Below are 9,033 nucleotides of genomic sequence, written 5' to 3'. Positions count from 1 at the left end.
GGATTAGACTTCAATAAGAAAGATGTTACTTGTTTTTTGGAATTAAGCAATAAAAACATTAAATTGGCAGTTTCTATCTACAGTTTCCTACCAGTCTTTAAAGCCTGGCTAACATATGGGACCTGGAAATTACGTTTTGGAAAGACAGTTTATACTTGCTACTGACCATGCACCCATTAAGTATGTAAAAACAAAAAGAAAAACATCCCCGTTGGGTGACTAGATGGTTCTTGGATATTCAATCCTTTAAAGCAGACCAATCACCAGAATTTTTATTTGTAATAATAGATTGTAATAATAGGCATAATTAGGTAGACAACCCTTTTATATATAAGGCGCACTTATATATACATGCACAGAAGGAGCTTTTTCTCTTTTATGATCTTACACATGCACAATTAGATCTTTTTTTTCCCCATTTACAGCAGCTACATCACCTGATCTGGTGCCTGCGCAGTGTGAGATCGGGTCACAAATAAAATTAAGAAGATGGCGGCGCCCGAACAAAGGGAGGATTTCAGGACTGAATCCAGGAAAGCTCTGGAGTTAGGTTGAATATTGATTTGTGAAACTTCAGAGTAATACCACAAATCCATTGCTTCTCAATGACAGTTGCTCAAATGCAGTGGCTTGAGCAAAGGCAGAGAATGTCAGACACTGCTAAGGAAGTCTCACATAAATTATACATACACTGTGTATTTAGCTGTGTGCCAGAGGTTCAGCTTTAAAGAAGACAGGATAGAGCCTTAACAGAGACTAATCATGATGTAAAATGGTGTCAGCTTCTCTTACACAAATATCTAGGTGGTAGTTAGTATTTGCATAAAAACATTATAAATACAGATAAGTGTAATGCCCTCTAGATGTTCTTATTGTATTACTTACGACTACTGATACCTCGAAGAGCTAACATGCTAAAACTATAAGCGTTCATTTTTATGTAGATGTGAAAAATAATGATGAATTTAAGCCTGCTATTTTGGTATTATGCATCATGGAAGCAAATGGAGTGATTATATTGTGAACACTGCGTACCTCACTACAGGTGACTAGCATTTGATAAAATAATGAAATCGTAACAGAAGAAAACAATATGACTTTTTAAAACTGGGATTAGATGTGAATGCCTTACTTTCCCCCCCACCAGCATCTGAACTGCACACAGAGACTTTTAGTGCTTTCTCTGCAGCGTAACAAAATGTACCATATTTTATACCAAATAAAAGATGTGTGTAATGTGTTGATATTTAGTGCACAATTTTGTTTGTAAAGATCTGGAATAATAAATTAAAAAGACTGACTTTGAACTGGAAATAATGTTTCATTATCTACACATTTTTATTACCAAACCTGTGGAACATTTATCACCACCTTGACCTCTGAAATTGTAGTAATATCTTTGAATGGTATTGTATCAGGTACCTACAATGTGACAGTTATACAGATATATTTTACCTAACCTTGAGAATAGTCTCAGCAAAGTCTTTTGACCCAGTCTCTGGTTTAGATTTCCATATGTATATCCACCTTATGAAATGCTTCTGCCATCTAATCAGGCAGTCATTGGCAAACCTCAACTCACTAATATGCTAATTTAAATGACTTCTCTTCTGATCTGCGCCTCAGATTTTATTCCATGCCAATGCTGGTTTCTATTTTCCATATACCGCTTTTACCTGTCCCTTTCAATAGGCCTGATTTAATAGAGCTCTCTAAGGATGAAGACAATACACTTTCACCAGTGAACCTGGGTGATCCAGCAAACCTGGAATGGATCTGGTCCATGATTAAAAACATTTGCTAACAAATAGCAAATGACTCTTGAGAAATTTATTCCAGGTTTGTTGGATCCACCATCTCCTCTGATGAAAGCCTTGGAGCTTCGGAGAGCTTTAAAAATGTAGACCCACTGTCTGTACACCGTTGTTTGTTTTAAATAAAAATTGTTAAATAAAGAATGTTAAATGACTTCCATCAAGCAGGCAGCAAAAGAAGCACATATATGTACAACAAAGAGGTAAAAATTCAATTTCTGTATCCATTATTATCAATAAAAACCCTATATCCACAGTATTTTTCAATTTCAGTTTGTTTGGTTTCATACCTAACTGTCCGCACTTAGTAGAAGTAATTCATCTTTTGTGAAGCATTGCTACTATTGTAACATTGCTGTTCAGTATTGGGCCAATTGCGATGTTTGGTTTGGTTTGGTCTGGATAAAAAAAAAATATGGATTACTGGGTGGGTTATCCCATTTTGCCCCAGTTCATCATTGAGAAGCCATGGAGGAACAGGAAGCTCTACAAACCATGTTTGGTGTTGGGAGCCGCGCAGGTGTTCTATTACAGCGGTCGCCAACCTTTCGGACCTCAAATTCAGAATTTTGAATCCTGCAGACTATTAATATGAATTTTTAAAAAATAATAAATTCAAGTGTAAAATAATGATCTTTCTAATTGTGCCTGACAAGGACTGTGGAGGCTCTGATTCCTTGACCAGCTCACGGTTAAGTGAAGTATTACTATTGTTACTATTATCATTAGTTGCAATATCTTTGGTATTACTAAAAAATGCAAAATATTTGTTTGCTTTTTCTCACTCATTATGGGTTTATTTTACTTGAATCTAAGACCAAACAAGAAATGAAAGAAATGCACATCAAAGTCAAACTATTTGATGCCATTAAATATAACAGTTAAAGAAAATACACAGGTAAGGCCATACTTACCCAAAAATTCATCTGAGAAATAAACAAATAAAATAAAACAATCAGGTGATAATTGGTTTTCGCAGAGCGAGATGACTGTTGTATTGGTGGAAACAATACTGAAGTGTACGGCTCAGTAACGGTTGCCTCATACAACCTAAGATTACACTGACGTCACGCTGCGCCTCCCTTATTTTACCGTTTTACCGTCTTTAGTACAATTCGTGAATTAAGTGCAATATAAAGGCAAGAATTGTCATTCATAATATAAGAAATTATTAGAATATTATTTAAGTTTTATTATTATTAAAACATAAAATTTGCAAATAATGTCCAAATTTTTTTGTGGGCCACCAAAATTTTCTCGCAGACCACTGGTTGGTGACCACTGATCTATTACATACCTGCATCAAATGGTGTCTTGGTGAGACCCTGTAAATGGTAGATGCAAGCTCAGGCCACATTGCAATCCATAAACCTAAATACATGATAAATACTGATAAGGTTGCTGCTGCAATGCTTAAGTCCTGAAAACATTTTACACACTTCTTCTACTTCTTTGGGTAGTTCTGTTTGTGTTTGCTTTGGGGTGGGTCTGCTATTAAATGTAGACTTCATACTTCGGCATAGCTTTTGCATCCTTCCTTTGGTTTCTCATTTTGTACATCTGTGAACAGTAAATTTAGTTCCAGATTTTGATGGCATGTTTTACATTAATTTCTGTCACTGTTGTTTATTTTACCCCTAACACTTTCGGGTACACTGGAGTACTGAGTTCCAACAACAGTATCCACAAGTTTTGAATATTGATTCCATATGGTTGATGTGTGAAAAATCAGTTTAGGCTGCTGCTGTTCATTTTTCATGTGTATGTGTATTTTTATAGTTCCATTATGACTGTTTGCACATTGGTAAATGGTGAAATGTATTGCTGATTTTGGTGACATGTTCCAAAAAACTATTTTCCCTTAAAAAAGTATATGCTGACATACTCATTGACTTCATAGCCAAGTACTGCCTTGGGGTGCTAACTAGGGCTAGGCCTGACAGCCAGAAACCTTGGCTCCAGCCGGTGCACCCCCCAAGCAGGGTCCTTCTCCTGACCTCACATGGGGCTCACCAGCCAGAGCCACGGACCACCAAAATGCTAATGGGGATAAAAAATATATGTCAATAAGCCTAGAGGAGTGTTTTTATATACCTCTGCAAACAAATGAAAATGGCCTTTTTATGTGGGCTAATCTGTAGCAACTGCAATGGAACCATTGTTAGTTGTTGGCACTCTGCTACCTCTTCTCCTCATCCTAACTGGAGTTTTTTTTTATTCTGGAGACAATGGTCATGCACTTCCTTCCTTGGTTGGGTCTTTCTACTTTTTCTACTCAGAGTAAAGTAAGGATTGGGCCTCAGTTCATGGATAGTCTTCTCCTTCTCACTTTGGTTGGTTTGAGTTTTCCATGAAAAGTCATAAAACAGATTGCTGAAACAGTACTTCAGACTGCTTATTGATGACTTCAGAGTGTCTGTAGGATTTGATCTAGTTAGAAGTGGAGGGACCATGTTCACAGCCCAATGCCAATTGGCAGCTCAGAGTTTAAAATGATAGGAGGAACAGAAGGAGGTGGTGGTTAAAAGTGACCCATGCAGGCTCACTTACGCAAAAGAAACCTGACCCTAGAGGCCGCCATTACCAATCATCTTTTGAAAATGGAAGTGTTCGGATGACCTCTTTACACGTCAGATTCTTGCCCAAGACAAGCCTGACCATTTATATTGGGTGAGAATCATCTGACATGTGTACATACTCTTAGTAAGTCATCTAGAAAAAAGTCAGAGAGAGTCCGGAAAGTAATATTTTCAGAGGAGATCTGCATTTTCCTTTAATAAACTGAAAGAAAATCTGTTCAACCTTTTAATTTTCACCTAGGTTGTCAGTAATACACAGTCTTAGACAATTGCCCATTAAACAGTGCAATGTGATATTTCATTGCAAGGATGTATATTTAGATGCTGCTTACTCTATAACCCGTAAAGACTTGTCGTACATTGTGTTTCTTTGTATTGCATGACGTACAAGAACATTATACCAAGCAACAGTTGCTATAGGGAAAATGGGAGAATTAGTAAGCAGAAACCTTTATGATTTATGTGTCACAGAACAATATATGTTGCCATGGCCACTAACATCTCAGCAGTGCGCTGTCAGAAAATGAAATGCAGTTAACCACAGTCAATCTTAGACGAGTATGCTTCTAAAATAAATACATTTACCGCCCAACAATATATATATATTAAGTTGCAATGGGAAGATGTGTGATACACCACTAATCTGTGGTGTGAATTTCATCAAAATTTAAACACTGGTGTATATATATATATATATATATATATAGATATATATATATATATGTTTTGTAAGATTTACCGTGCTTTAAAAAACAGCTTTTGTTTGTTGTTAGAAAGAATAAAAATCATTGTGAAAAACCTTATTAAATGGAATAATAAAATGGTAAATTATGTGGATCTGCAAAAGCAGAACTTTTTTAAAATGAAATAAGTGTTGCAGTTTACAAGTAGACTTTCAAATAAGAGGTACAAAAAAAAACAAGTGAAAAAAATCAGAGGTATTTCTATAATGATAGGTTCACTTTATATAAAATGATTTAATGCCTAGTACACACAATTTTCACTTTTAGTATGATGTATGATCTAAAAAAAAAAAAAATCTGAAATGACATGAGTATATAGGTACCAACAAGGGGTTTTCTCTTTTACATACCAACTATTAATCAATGAATAATCATTTTTACAAACTTTATTAACATTAATCAACAAAAATACACCTAATAAATACAATATTATAAATTCCACCAAACATTTTGGTACAAACTCTTAAAAGGTCTGCATATGCTATTTTTTGCCATACCCTTGTTTTTTAACTTCTAAGCAATCAAATAATGTATATGTACAAGTTACACGATGATATCATAAGGGTGATAACACGTTTTGCAGAGCAATATCTGCTACATCAGATCATACCGTTCAATATATTTGATTGGATACAGCAAAAAATCTGAAGTGAATCTGAGTAAATTTAGCAGCCAAGTTGTCATATTGGTAACCCATTTTTTTAAATTTACAATTGTATAAAAATTGGCAGCAGATCTGTGTATCCCAGACCAAGTGTGGAGGTAACTACCATGGCTTGATGTGACTTGTTGGGCATATCCTAAACCACTTTTTTTCTGTTATTATTTTTCTGTTATGTTTTATGGATAGATCAGTGGGCTTGATTTGATAAAGCTCTTCAAGGCTGGAAAAAATACACTTTCATTAGTCAAGCTGGGTGATCCAGCAAACCTGGAATAGATTAAAGTTATTTGCTATTTACTACCAAATGTTTTGAATCCTGTACCAGATCCATTCCAGGTTTGCTGGATCACCCAGCTTCACTGATGAAAGTGTATCCTCTCCAGCCTTGGACAGCTTTAATAAATAAGGCCCAGTTGTTCTTCCTAGGGGTTGGCAACTTAAACTTCAAAGACATTATCAAAAAATGTCATTATATTTACCCATTTACTAATCCACAATTGTTGCAAAAATAAAGGAAGCTACTAATATTTATAACAAATAAAGGTTGTAAAAAATACTGTCCCAGGAAATTATTCAGTTGCCGTGAGGATCAGTAAGGATTTTTTACTTTGTTTGAAAGGTATTGTACCATGCTTCATAAAGATTTTTCATTAGTGTTCGTGTTTGATTTTGGTTAATCTCAATGGACAGTTGGTGTATTGTATGTGGTGACATGGTGTCTTGTATCAACTATATGTAACATAAGTATTGCAGTCTGAATGTATTTATCTCTAATCAAAAAAACAAAACAAAAACTCCACCTTTGTAAAATACTTTGTAAAATACAAATAAATATCCTATTTCTGGTAGCCTCTTATCAGTTTTTGGTTATGTGTATATGTAGAATCATCTGCCGTTTAGTAAAGCTAAACAGTACAGCCCAGCTGTTCTTTGGATTTGGGAACTCCCACCATTGGAGTGCCAGATGTATGGGTTTTTAATGCATCAGCACTGATCAGTAGATAATTCATTCTACTTTACAATAAAAGAGACAAAAGGACGGCAACCAGAAAAGGTAGCTTTCTATCTGGAAACTCTTTTGCCTGTTTCATTTATATAGCCAAAATTGTTTTATAAAGTATTTTGGATTGAATAGGCAAAGGTTAAAATCCATGTCAATGTTTCCAGACCTTCCGTTAACTTTAGGGAGGTTACTCTTTACGTTTTGCCTGCTTATACAGTTAGAAAAAAAGTGTAAGGGATTTGATGAAGATTTTCTCTCTTTTTCTGGTGTCATATCAACATTTTATATTTTTCTTCACTTTGTCTCCCAGTGACAATAGTCACTATGAAACAGAGAGGGCAAAATGAGCAAATGAAAGCACAGACAGCAATAAAAACATGGTCAGCATTTAAACACGGCATTCAAAATGGAAGAAAATGTGGCTTTAGATTATAAACTGCAGAAAATAATGGAATGTGAATTTAGGTAAATAGAACTGTGATCACCACATAATAGTGAGAATTTTAAGAAAAAAATACAATATTGAAATTAGATGAAAAGATAAAAAGATAAAGCAATATCGGGTCACATGGCAAATGAACCATCCCGTGGATATTTGGCAATGCTTGACAGAACTTGGGAAAAATAAAGCGAACAAGTTGAACTGGAATCTGATGCCGTAGGAGGTAAGAAAATGAAATTCAATTAAGCTCTACATATTTCCCGCTAGGAGGAAACACCTTTGATATTTGTAGTAGAATGAAAAAACAGAACTGTTGTTTTCACTACATAGAAAATATCTATTTAAAGCAATATATATATATATATATATATATATATATATATATAACAAAATTATAATATTCCATAAAAACATTATACATATTTTTACAAATCAAATATACTAGTGATATTATCTGTGCTTACACACCAGTATGCACATTGTTTGATGTTTGTATATTTCATCTGTCTCTCCTGCTAGTACAACCTTTAGCTAGATACTCTCAGACTCAAAATGCTGATGAAATAGTTTCCATCTTTAGAGTCCAGCTTAAAAAGACTATGTAAAACTATACTGGATCTAGTGAATTTGTGATTCACTTCTGTGTTAGGCTAAGTCTACAAGGACTATTTCCTCAGTGTTTAAATTTTGATGAAATTCACATTAATTCCAAGTGGCCAGAGGACACCAGGGTGCTTGTGGGCAGCACATTTTTAAATGAGAAGAAAATGCTTCTTTTTTTTGCTTAAAATTTTTTAACTGCTTGTAAACTCCTATACTGTAAATGCCTATAACCACTTATGATCTCTTATAATAAAGCTTCCCCAATTGAAATCAATGGGGGCATTTATAAGCATTTATGAGTTTAAAGATGCTTAAAAATGGTTTTATTGAAACCAGTTAAAACATTTATAGGTGATTATGAGCACTTATAAATGCTTCCAACAAATATAAGCATTTACAGAGTTTTAAACTGTTTATAAACCCATCCTTTAACCTATAATTTTCATACTTGACTTTCAAACACTTGCCTTTTTAAAATGTCTGTAAATGCTTGTATAAATTACCATAAATGCATTCAAAGAATAAAAACAGCTAATGTGGACCTACAGCCTTTTAGAACAAAACACAATGCATTCGCCGCATACAGTATGTACTCCCATTGCTGGGGTGTAACAAGCTAAGAAATCATTTGGAAATGCTTTTATTGACTGCAAGTGGCAAAGTCAAGCTCTCTGTGGACCTTATTTTACTAGGTATCTTCTATATATATATTCTATACTAAATACTTGTTCTTGTTCCCCCACTGCCATGAGACAGTATATGCTAAGTGAACAATATACATGACAAAAACAGGGTAAAATCAATTAGCTGAAAGCATACATATTATAAACATTATAGTAAAACTATTCATAAACTGGTGATTTGGCAGAAAATTGGATACATTTAAATAAAACATGTTTTGATATTCTAGTGATTCAGCAAAGAATAAAAGGTAAAAATAGCTGCTATTTATATTTTTAATCATTATGTAGCTTGATTTGATTATGGGCATACTTCATGTTTCTACTATCTACTGTACCCTTTTCAAGATAGATATTATAACATAACGGTTAACAGATTGCATATGGCTGACAATGTGTTAGTTGGTTTTAGAAACATATGGCGTGAGAAAGAGGGGCCAACAAAATGATGCATAATGCTATACCCTTGAACAAATATACCATAAAAGAAATTAAGGGCACATGT

The sequence above is a fragment of the Pyxicephalus adspersus genome, chromosome 3 (genome assembly GCF_032062135.1).
Source record: "Pyxicephalus adspersus chromosome 3, UCB_Pads_2.0, whole genome shotgun sequence".
NCBI classification, from domain to species: Eukaryota; Metazoa; Chordata; class Amphibia; order Anura; family Pyxicephalidae; genus Pyxicephalus; species Pyxicephalus adspersus.
This window is presented reverse-complemented; position numbering follows the sequence as displayed.